The sequence below is a fragment of the Patella vulgata genome, chromosome 8 (genome assembly GCF_932274485.2).
Source record: "Patella vulgata chromosome 8, xgPatVulg1.2, whole genome shotgun sequence".
In the NCBI taxonomy this organism is placed as follows: domain Eukaryota; kingdom Metazoa; phylum Mollusca; class Gastropoda; family Patellidae; genus Patella; species Patella vulgata.
In genome coordinates, this window is record NC_065886.2 from 24,125,572 (window position 1) to 24,148,212 (window position 22,641).

A 22,641-nucleotide genomic window follows, 5' to 3' on the forward strand; every position below is an offset into this window, starting at 1 on the left:
TTAATCTGTTTTCGTGTAGCTTAGATGTAAAATCCCAGCTAAAAAGCTATAATGACAGAAAATCAGTAGCATAACATTTGTTCATCGATACTGGAAATAATTTTTTTAACAATGCTTAGATCTGAAGAGTGATGACGTTCCACATTAATGATATAACCTAGATTCATTTATTGAAACATCTGTCTTAAAACTGAACAACTATTGTTATTTTTGTTTCAAGTGTGAAATTCATTTACCAATAAAATAAAACCAAGTATGAACAATCCAAACCATTAGACAAATTTCGAAGTCCTAAAAAAACGGTATAGGGAAAATGGTGTAATCAGCAAATGGACTGTTCACCCACCGTGTACAAAATACACGACAAACAGTGGTAACAGGTGTCCGGAAGAGTAAGCTTATCCTGCCTGGCGCCACACCCGACATAGCTGCATCCAAACCACACGTTGATATACGCTGAGGTATGAACCTCTGCTATTTGTCTAAACCAGCCAGTTGGATTTCAATGAGGCGTAGGCGGAATCGCTATGCCCGTACAACTTTTCCCTATAACACATCGTATGGCGTATGCCCGTCTTTATTATAGTCTGATTGATGCAGAAAAATTCCATTTCATTTCTAAAAGATGTAAAGCTCCAGTACTTTAAAGTAATTTATGATAGTAATTTTCAATGAGGCTGAAGTTTTGATTCAATCAAATGCTGTAATTTAACAGTGTGTGCTTAACGGTCCTTAACCATCATCGTCAATACCCCATAACACATACACGTTAAACTCCCTTAATGATCAAAAACATTATCTAAAAAAATAAATGTAATGTTTCACTGTTGGTATTAAAATAACGGATTTTTAAATAACACAGCACATAATAATGATGCATTGGGAGTTAATACAGTGTATCAATTTCATTCCTCAGTCATTATTTTCTGGTTAATGCGTGTTGATTTGAAGCCATAATGGGGTTTTAAAATGAATGTTTATGAATGCTATAATGAGTGCTAGCTCGCATCATCATTTATATGACCTGTATGAGCTTAGATCAGAAAGTAAATTGTTTGAAAAGCCAGCACAAAGCAAGAGTAATGATACATGAAAACGACTCAATACGGACATGTCTAAGTATTAAAATCGTTGCTTTGTATTCCATCCACTCGTAGTTGATAATGCTTCATAATCCAATCTCGGGTTGTGTCATGCAATGATCAACGAAGGGAATAACAAATTAGATCTCCTTCTTTCACCATATGGGTTTATCATTAATCAAACTAGACTTGCAAGCAAAACATTAATTACTTGCTTCTTACTCTCTGAGATTTGTATGAAGCCGAGTGTTTTGTCTTAGAACAGAAGAGGCTTGAGCGATGGAATTTGAAGGCATTAGCTTGTAGGAACAGAAAGAATCTCGTTAAAAACCGGAGAGTAGATTACACGTCATTACGACCTGAGCTTACCCTCCAGCCGTTTTCCAAACAACTATCTCCATTTACACAGTGCTGAATTTCCTCACCTCACACTGCATTACGGAAAGTGTCAATAACACCAGCTTAGTAATCCAGCACATTAAAAACACATTTGTCGCCCTGTCGAGGAGACGATTCCTGGGGTTATTTTAACCGATTCCTGTACAGCGTTACAAAGTGCATGATCCGAGGTAAAAAAGATATCACCGAGTTTTTGTGAGTCAAAGCTAACACCAGTGGCACCAATCTCTGATTAATCTTGTAAAAATCTCACCATTAACAGCCACTTTATCAAAATATTGTTAATCATGTTATTGAGTTGGTCTGCAACTGAAAAAAAGGGTATCTCTGAAGGATTTTGCTCTATTTTATCTTCGGTTATTGATGGGATCAGTCAAGAAAGAAAAAAACCGTAGCGAAATGATATTAAGTTAAATCTGTTTACAATAAGTTCTTTGATTTTAAATGCGGAAAGATCCTTAGCATGTTAATTAAGACACGGAACCGATGTTTTTAGTTTCATGTCATTTTGAATCATTAACTGCATTCAAATATATCAGCATTATGACATTTTTGCACAAATCAAAGAGTCCAGAAATGTTGGGATTTGTGTATACTTTGTCAGAATATTTTTTTGTACTTTTCCAAGCCAACCTCGATATTGAAAGATGACATTCATGCCCTATGAAAATATTGCTTCATCGAATTCCGCTACCAAACGAACTCCTTTAGACGGGTGGAACTCGGTTTATTTGCCTTTGCTTGCCAGGCCCTCTGACCGGCACCGCTTATCAGCGGAAACCAGGCTGATAAAATTCCGGATGGAACCCTGGATCTCCTGGTGAGTGAACTAGCGTCATACACACTGAGCCAACGTTTCTAACTACCTGGTCACAGAGCGGATAATTTGAATATCCACGTGGCATGACAGGCCCGTTTTAACTTTAATTTCATTTATCGTTTTATGACTACTGAATACGACCGATTTTACTTGGTTGTTATTTTAATTCCTAGATGTATATCACATACTTTGGTTAAATGTTGAATGGCTCACACGTGTTTGTCACCAATAGCCTGGATATAATATGTTACATAGTTAGTATTGATAGCATTGTTTGATGACACTTAACGACCAGGGTAGAGCTAATCAGTTCCTATGAGAAGGTTGTGGTGACCGTATTTCTAGAAACATACCCACTGGATATGACCTTTTTGATATTGTTAGAATAATGAATACCTTATTGGTGTCACGACAGGCAGTAATGACAGTTTTGGATGAAACAGAATCCCCAGAGGCTCGGGATCAAAACATATGAGATATGCTAAATATAAAATTTTAATTTATTATTGAGTATAATTAATTGCCTAGGAGCCATCAGCATTACAGTCCTCAGTTGACATATCGTTTACACACACATAATATATATATATATATATATATATATATATATAAATACTACACTTCTGATGAAGTAAACAATAGATTTCAGGAAGTTAATTACCCAAATTTATTAATCAAACAGAGCTGAACAGTATTGTTAGTTTCAAGAAAGGAATATACATAAAATTTGTTAAATAAAACCTTGGCTACAATGTTAGCAGACACATAGGCCTACAGCACTTAAGGCACAAAAGATGCCAAAATGAAATGAGAATCTAATACAATTTTCAAGAACTTTAATTTGTGTTACGATTAATCGATTGGAATTGGGCTATTTATTTTATCACTATTTCAGAAACTTTTGTTTGAATTCCACATTTGGCGTTTCTTATTTTTGATATTATCCTTTCAACTGTATTTTGGTGAATTTCAAGAAATCCTTTGATAGAGATAAAACAAAATACTCTCTAACGCTCATTAAGGCTTTGTGATTTTGTTTTCGTTATTTTACGAAATGTTAGCGCTATGGTTACGCCATGGCAACAGTTACCGAAATCGTATTCGTGATCAACACTCGTTTGTTGTATACTTTATCGCCGGATTAATGTACTCGTTACTCTTCCATCTGTGACATTATTACCAGCCATCTTAATATCATCACAAGACAGGCTAATAACATTAGTTAAAACTTCAGAGATGTAATGTTGTTATCTGTTTAAGAAGACAAAGCGGATGTTATTCTGTAACATGAAGCATAATGCCATCTCACTAATCAACTTGCTTCGATATTCATGCAGCAAAGTTTTTCTTTGGTTTATTCCTTCCATTTTTTTTTGTTCTGGGAAATGTTCGCTTTGATTTACCGGTATTGGCAGTTAAGGCTTAAGATAATGCTCTGTGATGTAAACGATTTTAATACTTTGTATTGTGGATAAATAATTGTGAATCATAGTGCTGATGTGTTGGGTTGTTGATCAGCTGGAACTGGTAGTATTTCAGTCGTGTTATTACCATCGCTCCACTAGACTTACAATGTTACTTGCAGTAATGACTTGATCCGTGTACGCGGAGGTTAAGCTTACCGCGCGGAAATATTACTAATTCTATTAGCAGGGATGATTCTTTCAATGTGCATACAACCACAAATCGCTAGTCATTCAACTATTTTCTACTCAATGAAATGAATTATGAACCGAATAATGGTATGTGCGGCTTTTAGTTTTTTACCCCTTTTCCACAATGTGACTCAACTTTCGGGTTATGCGTGCCTCAGAATTTCAGATCCGTAAGGCTGTTCCTTGTATATATTTGCAATTCATCGATTGACCAGTTTAATTCACGAAAATGTAACTGGTGCAATAGAAATAAACATGCCCTTCAAACTACCATCTGTGGCAATATCCGCCATGGAACTATCGTGGCTCAAAATTAACGGGTGCCAAATAAATGCATATATTACTGAGATCAACGTGAATTGAATTATTGTTATTAAATAGAATCATCAAATATGTTTTTAATTGATCTGTCTTTGTGGGCCTATACATTAATTGTGGGCAATACTAATTAAGAGGCAGCCTAATACAAAGACAAATACAATATTGGACGTGATGAACGCTGTAATCTTGCTCACTGACCATTAATAATGTTTGTTCTTTTATGCTCTCAAATATGTGTTCAGCACTCAGAAGTAGAAAAATATGTTGACGGTCAATATGCAACAAAGGGCATGTCCTTCAATCCTATCTTGAGATGCGGTTTTATTGATTAAAGTAGTCGAGGTTATCTTCATAGATGTATAGTTTTTAATTAAACGAATTACGTGAAAATCGAAAGGGCATTGAAACCGTTGGATAAGAAACAAATCGAGGTGAGAAGATGTCTTGTCAAGTGCTGAGGAAAGGTTAGAATATGGCAAGTTGAAACCTCTGCGTTTAACCGAGATGAAGTTCGGCTGAAAGGAAAGCGAATTACTTTCGTGTTCACATTTCTCTTATAATTGAAAGAAATCCATATCACGTTTTTTATTTTCATCCTCTGTCTCGCAACAGATGGGTAACCTTGAAATGTTGCCAGTCCTGCTCAAAACAGATTCAACATCATCCAGCTGGCCAAACTGCGTGACTAAAAGGGTGTTCAGGGAATCAGCAACAAATTAAAGTTCGATTTTAAGACGTAAAAAATAGCATGTAAGATAATCTGAAGAGGAGATCCTCTTCGTGGTAATTGAGCTAAAACGCCAGACCGTTAGTATCTGGTCCAGGGGGATCCAAATCATATTATTGCCAAATACTTGCACTTGTAAAAACATTTGTTCAACGAAAATGAGAATGAGTATGAAGGACGAAACTGTGTGTTAAATAGCACAGAATAAGGATGTTTTCATAATATCCCGCTTTTATAACATTAAGAATCCAATATATCAACCTGTACATAAACTCAAATATCCTTTAACTCGCATATTGCAAAATATAACTGCAGCCAAGATCCGCCCAATCTCTTATCAATCCGGTCTTTGTCCTTACTTTGTTAATTATATTTTGAGAAGCTGTCATGATTAGAAGGGTGGGGTAAGCTATATATAAATCTAAATACAAGCACTGTATATGTGGGCATACAAATACAATAATCTTCATCAATCCGGTCTCCGGTCCTTACTTTCTTAACTACATTTCGAGAAGCTGTCATGTTTAGAAGGTTGAGGGGGTGGGGTAGACTAAAAATCTAAATACAAACAGGTTGTAGGTAACATCTACAACACCATTTTAACTTGAAAATGCAACGTTTAAATATAGTTCAATACAGCAAGACGTTAATATAAAAGACAGTCTTTTATCTGATGTTACACAATAGACAATGCGGTATAACGATAGAGACTGTACAATTAGAAACGCATTACCATAGAACATATAAAACCAATATGCACAAAAACTGTTTTATTAAAGACTGTGTGTTTTACCCTAAAACAACAAAACGGAAACGAAAATTGTAGAACCTATTTCCAGCTGCCTAAGGGAGCTGTCTATTAAGATATTTATTTACGACATTGGGTGGCGAAGACACTTATTTATATATTCCATTCTAATCAGGGCTTTCTCTATAATTAGACGCCCCAAGTTTAATATCAATGAAATACTCCCGTGATTCGTCTATCAAGTTAACTATTTCCCTCTAGAATTGAGCAATAAAGACTTCTTTATTATCTTCATTTCAAGCCATCGGTCTATTTTACATACCATTACACTACAATTTAACTTTTCATTTCCATGACTTCTTTGCCCTGTAAAATCCCACAGTTAATTGTTGCTAGACGATTGGGGTAGTTGCCTAGCCATATATTACAACATTTTATGCCTCTGTGATTGCCATTGTTTCAACAAAGGCCAGTGTTCTCGATAAAAACGTGCTACAGAACTCATTTTAACACAGCAATCTTTATCGGACATCATTACTGGCCAATACTAAAATGAAAACTAGATTCCACAGAGCGGTGAATTCCGTGCCGACTGAATTAGGGCCATCATAAAGTCTCTTAGAAGCAGATGTGGGATTTGGGGGCCAATTTTGTCAGTCTGACCTAATTATTTCTAAATGACATACATAATTGATGATATCGACGTATTTTCTCGACATTCACGTATAATCTTTATAACTAACTTTGCAGTCAATTTCGTCTAGTGGCTAATTCAGACCTGGGGACTCACCAGGCTATAAAGCGTGAAATAATTGCTGCAGGAGATATACTCATTAATTTCTTGGTACTGCTGTTATTGCCGGGCAAAAAAAACCTCTATTCATACTAAAGCATCTCACAAGGAAGAATTGCGCCTCAAATACCGTACCTGCACAGTGATTGAGTGTCGTATTATTAATGATGCTGTTATTGTAGCCTTAAAGAATTTTGTCCTGGATGGTCTCTGTCTTATATACATGCGAATTAGAAACATAACTAAGTAAGTGGCAATTACCAATCAGTCTAGATACTATGGTAGTTCACTTGTAAAACCATGATGAAATTTGGTTTAATGTCCTATTTATATGTACCATGAGAGCTCACAAAGACGGGCATGTTGCATATAGTGTGCTACACGTTTCTGCTTATTCTTCACCTAATTACGACTGGCAAGGTTTCTTTAACTTACACGCCAACGTCTACATATGACCTCGTTTTTCTCACCGTCCTATGCTCGAGAATATGTTCTTGTCAGGCATTATTGACAAGGGGGAAACCACGCTGAAAAGCCCGAGGAACATTCTCAAACCCTGGACCTCCTGGTTAGCGAACCAGCGCCTTATTCATTAAGCCACAGTGACTCAACAATACAGGCACTAGGATATGAACCAGTGACTCAATAGGAATTAGAATGTGCAGTAGAGAGAGAGAGAAATGGGGTTTAACGTCCACTCGACACAAACTAGGCCATTTCGGGACTAACATATGGTTTAATTTTATTTCAATAATTCGCATGCGCGTAGGGGTCTTTAGCAGTAGGAGGAAACCGGGGGACCCGGAGAAAACCCACGAGGTTGGACAGGCGAACCTACTCATTATCACGTACAACCAACGATTCGAAACCACGCCAGTTGACTCATTGACAGGCCTTATGATACAGCGCGCACGTGCTAACCATTCGGCCATCCAACCCCCCGATGCAGTGACATCGAAATAGACATATTTAAAGACATTTGCTAATGATTTATATCAAGCAGTACTGTATCTTCCGGTTCTTTACTCTTTAAGAGACATTACATCTTTATTTCGCCCAATCCATTCATTTTATATATTCCCAAAGCCACTTGTTTAGCTATAACATATCTTTGTTTACTGTTGATTGCACGCAATCACTTTCCTAGCCTTTACGGGGGCTGTTTGTCTTAGAACCGTGATTCCATTTATCTTAGAAACTTAATTCCAATGTGCACTAAAAAATGGGTAATAAAATTCCCCTAGGATATTTTCTAACTATAAGGTTCGTTCTTTGATGTGTATCTAATTATTTTAGTCACCTCGCATGATTTTTACTCTCTTTTCCAATCATTCACATGAGTCCACTTCACTTAACATCAATTTGTGGAGTTGACAGCAATTTTGATATTTTTGCATCGAATTGCAGTTCATGTGCATCATTCAAAATTACGATATCATTTAGCTAAGTAGCTTTATTGGCTTTTCTGTAAGTGTAAAGCGACATTTGTCTCCGATTTGCCATCAATTATTTACGAAACCAACACTGTACAATGTAAGCATGAGTTATTTTCGTATTTTGTTCATCAAGATACGAAACTACTTAACAAAACTTGTAAAGCTACTTGACTGACTTCAGCGTTTTTTCAACAATCTTAACACAAAACGATGATATAAATAATTGAGTAACACATTGTTCTTTACACCAAGGCTCGCCACAGAAAGAAACCATGATCAATAACACTGACTGAAGGGAAAATTATCTGCGTCCGCTGAGGTTTGGCATGGCATAATTGGTGAAGCTTACACTATAGATATTGGCACAGATATCATGTTGATATAATGTTCAATATCCTTGGTGTAACAAATACAACAAATTTAATTAAACCTGGCCAATTATGTGAGATGGGCCTCGAGCTATAGCAAATTTTTGAGTCTAATGTGGATTGCTGAAAATACGCGTGTAGGGCGGTTTGCATCGTCTTTGATCTGACGATATTATAGCAGATAAATTGGGCAACTCTATCGCGGTATGCCCAGTTTAAAGGCCTAACTCAACTGATTATCCAAACAGAAAGTTTAAAATAAGTAAGCTATGTACTCTTTAAATTAAATATCCAGTGTTCCATTGTTCTTCACAAAGATAGTTCTGCCGTATTCATCACTAGTAGTAGTACCTTGGTGTTTTAACGTCCACTTCCACTGAAGTGATAGCGCAGACAAATCACACTCTGTGCACTAATACATATATAGTTAATCCATATACCACCCAGTTTGATTTTCCAAAGAAAGCCCCAATAAAATAATACTAATAACAGCTTCTGAATTCCAGGTTCAAACCATTTCTATAGTGACGGGTGTTGTGGGAAGTGACATGGTATGCTTACTCTTTATAAAACACCTGATAACTCTTCGCATTTGAGGAATTGGCATAGGTAACCCATTTGTGTTTGTACATTTGTATATCCCATTTACCTGAATATAGTTCGTCATGAAAGAGAGTGGGAATGATATGGTGTCATTTCGGAACGATCATGGTACAGTTCGCTTGCGCGTGGGGGTCCTTGGTTTAATGACAAACCTTATGATCTAAAGCACCCACCCCCTCCTTGCTCACACAGTACATAAAATAAAACAGCACAAAAGCAAGATCAGACCTAGTAATTGTAAAAGTATATCGCACAAATACGATACATTTCTGAAATAAATTACGTAAAATGTTATTAATTTGACCCACAAATCACAACGTTATTAATAAGGACGTGCTCGTTATAAGCCTATAAGAGCAAGGCAGATCGGATATTCATACTGTAACCGTAACGGATATTGATTAAATGCGATGTCAATGGGATTATTCTTAAGGCGGAAGTATCGGGGAAAATACGATTGGCGCAACAGGAATTGGTAGCCCTAAAAAATAATCACAGTCAACAACTGATTTTATATCCACTATTAAGTGAAACTGTACGGGTTTTGTCAATTATACGTGTGTGCATTCTAGACATCTATTCTCACCTTCAAAAAATCGGTTAAGAATTGTTAAAAGAAAATTCATGTACTTGTAAAGATTTTCATAAATCTAATTAGCTATAGTAATAAGAATAGGAAGCCAAACTACATGTAAGAAGAAAAATAATTTCCGAGAAAACTTAGTGGCCTTCATGTGTAATTAACTAGTTATTATTATCAATATTTTCATAGTTTATTATAGTGCTTTCAGTAGAGAGAAGCTGATTGAACGGCATCTCACAAGAATTATTGAAATAAATTATGACAGACCGGACTTATTATTCTGATCACATACGTAATGTAAACAAATGTAGTTATTTGGAACTCTTAAGTCGATCATAATGTAGGTCTAGACTGTATGGGTTTAATATTCGATATATGTTCCGTCTGGGATTCAGTATGAGTCGTATGGAAGGTTATTTATCCTCTCTCCTCCAATCTAATCCTCCAGGATCGTGCGAATTACTCTTGTTTCAAACTTGGGTAATTTCTTGACCTTACAGGGAACTGCATTTTACTTGACGCGTTAATCCAGTCTAGAAAATGCTAAGACAAACTTTCCCATGCCAGTCACACGGTGTAAAATACTGGACACACATGAGGCGCACGAGGTGTTAAACGGGGCTGTGGTTTTGATGGACATCACGATCAGTAATCATTTCAAAACTCTCACTGGGATGTCAAGAGTTCACTAAATGTTTGATAATGTCACTGTTGAGAGTAAATGGTCATTTGATATTAGATGACTTACGTCTAGTCTATTTAGTAATGAACGGTTCGGATTGATCATAGTAATGAACACACAGCCATTCCGAATATTTTGAAATATTGAAGCAATGTGACGCATAAAATAAAGCCCCATATGCAAACCTCCCACATTTTTTCGAAGTTTACATCCCACTTCCACTTCTACCTTAAGTAAAACAATCCTGTTTATTTCCAAGGCATAAAAGTATCCGTGTATCAGAAATGAGGGGGGTTGGATGGCCGAATTGTTAGCACGTGCGTGCTGTATCATAAGGCCTGTCATTGAGTCGAATGGCGTGGTTTCGAGCCCCCGGTTGTACGTGACAAGGAGTAGGGTCGCCTGTCCAACCTCGTGGGTTTTCTCCGGGTTCTCCGGTTTCCTCCCACTGCTAAAGACCCCTACGCGCAAGCGAATTATTGAAATAAAATTAAACCATATGTTAGTCCAGAAATGACCTAGTTTGTGTCGAGTGGACGTTAAACCTCATTTCTCTCTCTCTCGTTCTCTCCCTCTCTCAGAAATGAACAGTAATCGTTTCAGGAAGAGTACTGTTCATTTCCGAAAAACGAACACTTTTGTGCAAGCGTTGAAAATGAAAAGGATGAAAACAAATGTATAGAGTTCTAAATTTTATTACAAATCTTATTTCAACTGACGAACTTACGCCGGTGCACACTTCATCAAGATTTAACTGCTTCATTACTGTGTCTAGTGTACTCCGGAAATTGACAAGATGGTTATTATTGTTGTCCATAAAATTCAGGTGATACCCTTCGCATATGTCACGAACAAATCTCCAAATGCCAATATATTTGTTTTTAAAGGGCAATATTGGTGTCGGCCGTTATCACATATGTGATAGAACTGATTAAACACGTTCCAAATATAATTTTAACACAGATCATTGCTACGATAGTTGCATAATGAAGATTTCAAGAAAAGGAAGCGACGAAGGAAAACATGAATTATCCTTCTATATAACTGACTGAAGTAAGGGGCAATAACAGATATACGGGCGAATTTCTGCTCACTGATAACTCCTACGAAGACGAAAAGCTGTTACATGAGACGGAGTGGATATCACAGCATCGACGAAAACTGTCCCGATCTTCACCGATACAACTCGCTAGTCAAGAAAATTGGGCCATACTATATACCGGAAAACACGGGAAAACTACCGGAAAACACCATTTTATGCTGAATACCGGAAAACATCCTAAATACCGGAAAACACCCTAAATAGGTAACCCGGAGCCTGGTCCTCTGTGTGTGGTTTTGGAACAAGTGAGCGCCGATGAAGCAAGGTCAAGGTCATTACGATGTTCATTTTACAAATAGCCCCCCTCCCCCAAAAAAAAATTAAAAAAAAAATTCCGATTTTCTTTCTCCAAAATTTTGTCCATGAGAAAACTACATATTCTATCTTACTGCATTGACGGGAAGTGGTAAGCTGGGCGTCTTTGAAAAGGGTTGATCGATAAATTTTCAAGGAAGCAATTGTTGTTTTGTTTGTGAAAAAGGGGACTCTAGCCGATGAGACTACTTCCCCCCCACCCCCGAGAATCATTTTGTTTTATGTACTACTATCGTAATAAAACATTACTATGTTAACCACTTCCTGGTGGCTGAAGACTTACACCGAATGCGTATTCGGAAAAAAATGTCCCCGAGAAAATGTTTTTTCAGACAATCGATATTCGAGATGTCTTCTGTTGCACAAATTATGCTGCACTGTGTAAGAACTTGCATCCTTTGATCTGAAGATTGTAGATGGAAAAGTATCATTTGCACTATTTCAAAGTAAACCTGCATTTTCGTATATCATCCCGTAATTTGTGACTGGACAATTCCACCCCCGTCCCACTCTGACGATGATCCCTCCCGGAGCGGCGCGGCGCGGCGCGCTCTCTAAAAAAATCTCGGGCACAGTTTACTCTTCTAAGTTTTCCGGTAGCTATTTATTACCTGGAGTTTGGTCCAAGTGTGTGGTTTTGGACCAGGTGAGCGCTGATGAAATAAGTTCATTAACATACAAGCGAGCGATCGCCTACGGTCAAAGAAAAATTTCTTTTCAGATTTTTTTTTAACAATTTCTTCTCCCAAATTTCTCTCAAAAAAATTCCAATTTATTTCTTGTGGGGGGGGGGGGGGGCTATTTGTAAAACGAACATCGAAATGACCTTGACCTTCCTTCATCGGCGCTCACTTGGTTCAAAACCACACACAGAGGACCAGGCTCCGGGTTACCTATTTAGAGTGTTTTCCGGTATTTAGTGTTTTTCCGGTGTTTTCCGGTATTCAGTATAAAATGGTGTTTTCCGGTATATAGTATTGCCGAGAAAATTTAGCTGGGATTCCCGTTGTCGGTCGTCCAGGACTAGAGAGCGGAGCAGTCTATCAGATTGGACAATAAATGGGTTTACGTTGGCGTGACGTAAAAGAACCCTTGGCAGTTGGGGATTTTATACACCCCCATTAAAATGGCTTGTATTTTCGTCAATTTATTTTCATTTAATAGTATAAGGCCCGTTTCATTACAGGCAACGCTTACGATCGACACTCGAATGCATTTCCTAGATCTTAAGTCGTTTATGGTTGACAATGTCATTGACATTGAAATGTTTTTACAATGGTTAGACACACCTATGACATTTCACGTATTTTCAGTGATTACTTTCAGCATCACTTTGTAATATGGTGTAAATGATCGAGGTATCTATAAACTAATCGATGCTACAACCTACATATGTACTGCTTTGATTACTACCGGAAAACACCATTTTATGCTGAATACCGGAAAACATCCTAAATACCGGAAAACACCCTAAATAGGTAACCCGGAGCCTGGTCCTCTGTGTGTGGTTTTGGAACAAGTGAGCGCCGATGAAGCAAGGTCAAGGTTTTCTTTCTCCAAAATTTTGTCCATGAGAAAACTACATATTCTATCTTACTGCATTGACGGGAAGTGGTAAGCTGGGCGTCTTTGAAAAGGGTTGATCGATAAATTTTCAAGGAAGCAATTGTTGTTTTGTTTGTGAAAAAGGGGACTCTAGCCGATGAGACTACTTCCCCCCCCCCCCCCCCCGAGAACCAATTTGTTTTATGTACTACTATCGTAATAAAACATTACTATGTTAACCACTTCCTGGTGGCTGAAGACTTACACCGAATGCGTATTCGGAAAAAAATGTCCCCGAGAAAATGTTTTTTCAGACAATCGATCTTCGAGATGTCTTCTGTTGCACAAATTATGCTGCACTGTGTAAGAACTTGCATCCTTTGATCTGAAGATTGTAGATGGAAAAGTATCATTTGCACTATTTCAAAGTAAACCTGCATTTTCGTATATCATCCCGTAATTTGTGACTGGACAATTCCACCCCCGTCCCACTCTGACGATGATCCCTCCCGGAGCGGCGCGGCGCGGCGCGCTCTCTAAAAAAATCTCGGGCACAGTTTACTCTTCTAAGTTTTCCGGTAGCTATTTATTACCTGGAGTTTGGTCCAAGTGTGTGGTTTTGGACCAGGTGAGCGCTGATGAAATAAGTTCATTAACATACAAGCGAGCGATCGCCTACGGTCAAAGAAAAATTTCTTTTCAGATTTTTTTTTAACAATTTCTTCTCCCAAATTTCTCTCAAAAAAATTCCAATTTATTTCTTGTGGGGGGGGGGGGCTATTTGTAAAACGAACATCGAAATGACCTTGACCTTCCTTCATCGGCGCTCACTTGGTTCAAAACCGCACACAGAGGACCAGGCTCCGGGTTACCTATTTAGAGTGTTTTCCGGTATTTAGTGTTTTTCCGGTGTTTTCCGGTATTCAGTATAAAATGGTGTTTTCCGGTATATAGTATTGCCGAGAAAATTTAGCTGGGATTCCCGTTGTCGGTCGTCCAGGACTAGAGAGCGGAGCAGTCTATCAGATTGGACAATAAATGGGTTTACGTTGGCGTGACGTAAAAGAACCCTTGGCAGTTGGGGATTTTATACACCCCCATTAAAATGGCTTGTATTTTCGTCAATTTATTTTCATTTAATAGTATAAGGCCCGTTTCATTACAGGCAACGCTTACGATCGACACTCGAATGCATTTCCTAGATCTTAAGTCGTTTATGGTTGACAATGTCATTGACATTGAAATGTTTTTACAATGGTTAGACACACCTATGACATTTCACGTATTTTCAGTGATTACTTTCAGCATCACTTTGTAATATGGTGTAAATGATCGAGGTATCTATAAACTAATCGATGCTACAACCTACATATGTACTGCTTTGATTACTTAATTCATGTGGCGGTATGTTCCTAAAAACTCATATTTAATTTTGGAATTGGTTGTTGGAGTGGTCTAATGCGTGCGTTTTGGATAATAAGGGTTTTCAGTGAGTCAAGTGGGGCGGTTTCCATCCCGAAATTATTAAACCTTTCTATGTATATAACTTAATTAAATCAACCTGTCCATAATATCATATATACTATTCAAAAAAAGTAGGGGATATTTGATTTTTAAGTGTTATTAAAGTCACCTAATGAAACTGACGAAGAAACAAATGACAAAATGAAATGAAGTTCACATTCATCGATTCATTCCAAATGATCGTTAGACTAAGTATAGGAAAAGACTGACCATTATAAGGGTAAAATGATACCCGGGGTCAAACAGCAAAGTTACCACAGCATCACAACCAAGTCAGTAACGGGTAAATCCTCCTCTGTTTGCCAAACAAGCATTGATCCGACGTGGCATACTCCTAATGAGACGTCTAAGGTCATTTTGGTCCAGATTGTCCCATTCCTGTTGCAACGCAGCAGCAAGTTCTTGGACATTGGCAGGACGTTGTTGATTTTGACGTAACCTCTGTCCAAGCATGTCCCAGACATGCTCGATGGGGGAGAGGTTGGGACTCAGTGCTGGCCAAGGTAATGTGGTGATGCTCTGTTGTTGGAGGTAACCTGTAACGATCCTGGCCCTGTGACATCTTGCGTTGTCATCCTGGAAGATGAAACGGCGGTCATGACGTCGTGCGAACGGCACAACATGGACTGCCAAGATGTTGTCCCGGTAGTACTGGCCTGTAACACGCCCTGCAACAACATGTAAAGCCGTTCTTCCAGCAACAGTGATGCCTCCCCACACCATAACAGAACCACCCCCAAATCGATCATGTCTGATGACGTTAACGTCTTGGAAGCGCTCGTTTCGACGACGCCACACCCTCCTACGTCTGTCCAAAAAATCAACAGTGAACCTTGACTCATCTGAAAACATCACATTGCTCCAGCGTCGATAATCCCAGTGTTGACGATCCCTACACCAACGACGTCTTGCCTGAATGTGATGATCTCTCAAACAAGGGATCACGCGAGGACGTCGGGCGCGAAGGTGACCCCTATGCAGTCGATTCCGAATCGTCTGACCACTCACTCTCACACCAGTGTCTGTTTGAAGACGAGCGCTGATCTGATTTGCTGTGATGACACGATTTCTCAAGGCCAAGGTACGGATAAATCGATCCTGGGCTTGAGTTGTCGCCCTTGGTCGACCTGAGCGTGGTCTGTCCTGTACAGATTGTGTATCACGGTATCTGGACCATAGCCTGCTTATGACAGACTGAGAAACATTCATCGTCCGCGCCACAACCGCCTGTGTTGTGCCGATCTGTAGCATGCCAAGGGCACGTAACCTTTCATTTTGGGTAAGCCGACGCATATCAAAATTTGTTTTCTGGTCACTAAAACAATTAAACTGATGTTTCCACCCTGGAATTCAATGCCACAATGACTGTAACATTCAAAGTCAGAGTCGTGCAAATCTTGGGTTGGACCCCCATGATGATCCCAAGCATCACCTGCATTCCATGCGGTAGCTATTGGTGCGTTTGGGCGTCACATGTAACTGGAAATGTTTCTTCTGTTAGGTTCTATAGTGACTTTTTTCGTAGTCATTTGCATATTTTAGTATTATGCCCCCAAAATCAAATATCCCCTACTTTTTTTGAATAGTATATATTACAATGTATTGGACCTTAAACATATAATAAACAACAACAATTAATCCCGAAATGGCATGGTTTGTGTCGAATGGACGTTAAGCCCCATTTCTAACTTCGAATGTTTGATAAAGTTCTTCTGATTTGTAGTTTAGCAGGAAGAACGAAATTGATGTTTTCGTAATCCCAATTGTGTGCAGCAGACATTTGGATCAAATTTATATCACACAATACGAAATAGTTATAACACAAAAATATTAAAGATTTTATTAGTTATTGATAAATTACACTGTATGTATAAATCGGAATCGGGGTAACAATGGTGGCTAACTGGCATATCGATATCTGTATTTTGGCCACTTCAATTGAGTAAAAGATACATGTATGTTACTGACTATTGACCAGGAAACTGCAAAACAAAACACCTTGCGTCAAATGTTTTCTTGATATTATTATTAAATTTCCCAAACCCCAAGGTTTAATATTAATTTAATATTGCTGGAGTAAATATCTCTTCCAAATTCAAAGTCACGCAAAATCAAGAATCATTAATATCGAGTGTCTGAGAGTTAACTCCCTTGAGAGTTCGTGGTGAAATATGGATGCGTGTGAATCTTCTGTTTTTTCAGACAGGAAGAGAACATTAATTTTGACTATTTGGTTGATCTTAAGACTACCGATATTGATTGAAGAAAGTATTCTTGGGGTAGTGAATTTCATTTTCAATTGTTTGAAGATATCCTGATGGCAGTTAATTATCCCTTAGCGGATTAATACTTTAAACAATAAACATTCGTTTGACTGCCACCGCTTAACCAAATAATATGTCATCAAAGAAACCCGTTAAAAAGTCAAATGATTACTATTCATGATTAAAGAGTAAGGCACCCCCAATAACTATTTATTTACCCTTTTCAGTTGTGAGGTAGAAAAGAGAAGAGGTCGATGATGTATGTTTATTACTAACCCACGCTATTTATTAGCTGTGTACTAAGATAACTAAGCAGTAGCCTACAAGACAATCTGGAATGTTTGTTCATCTAAGCATGGTAAGTACAATTATTTTTAAATTCAACGACAGCCTTCAATTCATCTTTATACACCTATATAAATCGTTTACTAATAAATCAACTTTTACAATCGCCACAAACCGGTAAACATTTCATTGGAATCTGGTGAGTAGCACGAAAGTAGCTCTAATCGGTTGAGCAGGCAAAATACAAATCGCGAACCAGGATGGGCTTTAAATTTTGGATAATAAATCTAGTTGAATTTCATAAATGATTTGACAATATATTCATTGTGAGATTAACAGTGCCCCCCTTCAAATAAACATTGAGACCAATGTATTTCCTAACATATATTCTGATGCTGACAGTCATGACCGATAGATCTGTTTAGAAAATCTACTTCTGTAGTAAACGGGATTAAAACTGATTCAAGTCATTGCAAAGAGGTGGGAATAACTTCGATACTACAGCTCTAATGCCCCCTTTCAATCGCTTGTTAGTTTTTCGTAACTTTATCTGTGGCATAAGTATGTGCTCGATAAATTTAAACAAGCGACGACATTATAGTATCAAGATCAACCAAATATTACTAACTTGAAACATCTAATCATGCTGTAAAACTCAAGTTGACAAATCACTTTATTTTAATGTTTCTATGTCTGGCTTTATAGTCTCATCAATTTATTTGTGTAAACCGTTTATTACTTGTTATATATATCCGGGTAGAATCCCAACAGAAGCTAATATGATTTGACAAGTTAAGATCTGGTTGACATGTTTCAAAGGAAGGCGATTATGCATTGTGGTGGCATTCTCTTAAATAATTTGTTATTCGCCGGAATGTTAAGTCAATGGATACACTGCTTTCAGTCGGATCAATAGATGAATTAAGCCATCTGGTAATCCTACAGGTTCTGAAGCCTTGGTGGAATCTGAGAAAAATTCCAGAAAACTTTAATGTGGTTTGACAATATAATGCTTGTGATATGTTAAAGGAAGTTTTGATTATGGCGGACTGGGAAATCTGTTTGTTAAATGATATGGTATAATCCTGTGGTTAAAATGTAGTTACTTAAAAGTCCAAGATTTATCTGTCTTGTAGTCGCATGGATACTGATGCTTGCTTCAACGCTTCTTTGAACACGTGGTAATTGCAATTATTGTCACTGTAATGTATATTTGCAAAGGCATAGGACAGGGAGATTGACCATTCCCTATCGCTGAACGTGTGGCTCATTAACCAGTATGTCCAGGTGTTGGTAGAGTAGAAAGAGTTTCGAGGTTTGGTTCGAAACACCAGATCAAAAGGGTGATACACTAATAATAAACAGTCGAGGTTATGGAGACACACTTCAACAGAGAGGACAATTATTGTTGTTTTGTTTTTTGAACATTTCATATCAAATTATAGCGCCGTTCGGAAATGATATACTGTACGGGCCTATCTTAACCAATGATAATCTCAAGAATTTCATTCCTCATTTGTTTGTGTGACTTAATGACTATCACTTAAACCGCAAAACGGCACTTACACAGTGAAAAATTCCATATTAAGTAATTTTGGGATTCGAAGATGATTTGCTGTACAGGCTTAGGTAACCCATGATAATTTAAAGAAATGCATTCCTCATTTATAATATGCGTGATTTAATAACCATGATTATCACTTAAACCGAAAAACGGCAAGAACATACAGTATAAATGGTTATCTAGACACTTATGGTGGCTTATGGACACTCTCATTTGGAAACTGAAAGTTGATGTTTCTTAAAAAAGAAAAGTATGCAGTATGACACAGGATAAGGACAGCAGTGGATCCAGATGTGGATCTCCACCCTCACCCTCCACCTGTAAATGACGGCATAGACACCCTCTTATTCTGTTGTTTCTATGAAACGTATAAATTTGAATTTTTCATTGCTGAGGATGATGTAGCTGATCAACTTGAATGTTATATTCGGGTCCATATAAGCATTATAAAGCACCATTGAGACCCAGAGCCACCCCACCCCCACCCCACCCCCACAATGCATGGAAGAGCGTTCGCTTCAAATGAACCAGTTTTAATAAACATAATATATCTGGATCATCTCCTGTAATAGAGTGACAAACATCATGTATACAACTGTTTCTGCATCATGTGAACCATTCTGTAGTTAGCTTTCTATAGAATTTAACCATGGGTACACTTGCAGATTAATATGAATATTTTATATCAATATCTATTGTTGCGTTTATAATTATGCATGGTATAGATAATCATCTCTATTAGCTGTAGGATACCGTACAAAATCGATGGTTATTTGATATATGCAAATGAATAGTGACTATTCATTAGCACGTGAATAACTACCAATGAAATATTTAATCATATACATTGATGATGTCAAGTAATTAATCAGTTTTAGTCAAATTAGTATTGCTAGTGTCAGTCTTTGTGTGACATGTCGCTGGTATGTCAAATAACCAACTGTTAATTACACTGGCATCATGTCACTCGACATCAGAGTTACATGGAACACTTACAAGGTGGTATAATTACAAACGACAGGACATGGTGCTTCTCCTTATTGATAAACATAATGACTATTGTTTTGTCTTTTCCACTGTGAATGTAGATGCTATGATACGGGTATTAATTTCAGATTATGATTGACAGGCTAACTGGAATGAATCAGTACGCATGCGTCTATTCGACTGACGTGTTGGATTAGACACAATTTGAATAACATATTTAAACCTGAATAATTTGAGTGATGTTGGCTGATAATATGAATTTTTAGCAATACGTTTTTTTAATTTAGTTTTTGTGACTGGGTCGGATTAAAGGGTGTATAGCTCTATTCTTTGTAACATTAAGATAAACGAAAATTGGTCTAATAGCACATATAAATGTAATATGAATGTATATAAAGTGATATATTTTCAATGTTTTAAAGTATTGTTGTAATTTCTCATCAGTTATGTTCGTTGAAATGCGTGAATTGTCTAAATTGATCGATATTTGTTTACTCCTGCTCAGTCTATTCTACACGTTGTTTTTTATTATTATTTTTATTATCACCCATTACAAATTGATTCCGCATTGCATTATATTTTCTTTGTTCGTTACAGATGGCGCCCGAACCCATAGAATACACGACCCGTGTACTGATTATACAATATTCATTGTGTCTTAAATATTTGATATTAGGGTCCCATATTTTCACAATAAGATAACACCGTCAGTATTGATTGAAATGGACCAATATTGAATTCTAATTCGTGTTTTTAATTTCGAATATTATGGAAAATATTGAGTTAGAGGGTTACCTCCTGTAAGCTAGTTTTGGGGCCTGCAGAATATGTTAATATAAAGAGACTCTAAACTATCACACTCCCTTTAATTTATGTGTTAAAAAATAATCCAAAGGATATTTTTCTATTAGTACCTTCCACATGGCAATTGCTCAAAGCCACATTAGTGCCCAAACGTTGTAAATGATATTCAGCCAATATGACTGCAACCTTTTAAACATGCTTTTACGTTAGAACTGCTAGCATGTAGCAGATATCCATTTCAATGCAGCTTAATTTAAACCGTCGATACTGAATATTCGTATACTTTTTTTTCTGGGGTTTTTTTTGCGTTTTTTTTTTTGTTTTGTTGTTTTTTTTAAATGTATTTAGTCTTAAAGTCAGTCTTACATAAACCGCCTTTCAGATGACCTAAAAGAGAAAAAGGGTAACCAGCTTCTATTTTGAATTCTACTCTAAATTCTGCAATCAACACTGTTGGAAAAACGACATAGAAAGAATATTTACATAGATGGTTAAACTATTTATTTTCCAGAATAACCTTTTCCCCTGGGTATTACACAACATTAATAACCATTATTAATGCTACTACTATAACTACCTCATATAAAAAAAATTGAAATAGTGACAATTGGATGTCCTGATAGACAGGTCATAACAATAACAATGCAGGTGATTCCACGGGCTAATGGAATTACTTCATGTTTATTGAATAATATGAAGAATATTCATCATAAACATAATAACATAAAACCCTGGTAATATTACTTTTAGCAAGAGTAGATCACTGGAAATATTAGATTTTAATTCTTACATTATTACATTTCATGGCAATAAACAACCCCAGATAGACGATATTAAATTTATTGAATTTTCATTTCAATAAAAAAATAGAAACTTTTGAGACTCAATTTTTCCACGATCGCTAATAATACGAGTAAAAGGAATAATGGAGTTTCCTTTTTAATCCATCGTCATGTAATGTCGGCTTTATTATCGCTTTTATTACAGTGACTTCAACGAGCATGATTAGATATTTAATGATACAATTGATGGTTTTATAGCTTGATATTATTAAACAGTTTTATTGCTATTTTCCTGTAGAATTATTCTTTTAAATTCAATGGATTTTTTTTAGTATACGGAGCAATAAAATAAATCTTGTTGAATTACTAGTCACACGTGCAAACTTTATTTGTCTCTATTAGAGGACGTGACATTGGTGATTATGGCGAAAAGAGAAAAATGTAGCTGATAAAAGCTTATGTGACTATCGTTTTAATTTAAATAACAAAATTACTCCCGTAGATTGTGCCAGAGAAGGGAGACTTCAACTTAGTGTGCCCAACCGTTTAACCGAGGGAGCCACGGTGGCGCAGTGAGTAGGACGTTGGCTCGTTAATCTGGGGGTCAAGTGTTCGATCCTTGCGTTGACCAAGAAGGTTCATCGGGCTTTTTTCGGCGTGGGCCCCCCTTGTCAGTGGTGTAAGACGGAGGGCCCGGCAAGGGACAGCGTTTTGCGGTTCGGATGGGAGGTCCCATGTACACATTGGCTAGCACGTAATATAACCCCTGACAGCTGGAATGTAAAATAAGAGTAGGCCGTAGCGCCGCTGTAAGGGCAAAATTTCCCTCATAGCACACCGAAGTCGGAGCAGAACAGTAAGACGTTAAACACCATTTCATTGCATTTCATTTAAGCGTGTTCCCAAGTAATCAAAGTAATAATCCGAACTGAACGTTATGTTTCCTAAATGAAATATAAGGAGGCGCAATGAAATCGCAGCGCTGATTTTATGTGAGTGCTGATGAGATATTTTTAGTGCTAGTGAGATATAATACAGCTGGAAATGTGATTTTGGCATGATTGTAGACTGGACATTAATCCAAGATTATCCACCGGGCCTATAACAAATTTACTTTACAGTGAAACGTGAGTTAAAATTAAAAATCAGTAACGTATTTGTCTACTTCTAACGGACAGACGCGCTATACATGGAGGGGATACGTCTGAATGTTTGTGGAACCTCTCTCTCGATTAAGAATAGGCTGGGGGAG

General features: G+C 37.3%; 1 protein-coding gene across 1 annotated transcript in view; it reads left to right on the forward strand.

Moving 5' to 3' along the window:
• The window catches only part of LOC126830294 (protocadherin-9), a 101,849-nt gene that overhangs the window by 26,100 nt on the left and 53,108 nt on the right, over nucleotides 1–22,641 (forward strand). The window contains exon 2 of the mRNA XM_050560659.2: nucleotides 17,195–17,325. The gene's annotated coding sequence lies outside the window, so the exon portion shown is untranslated. The remainder of the gene's footprint in view (nucleotides 1–17,194; nucleotides 17,326–22,641) is intronic.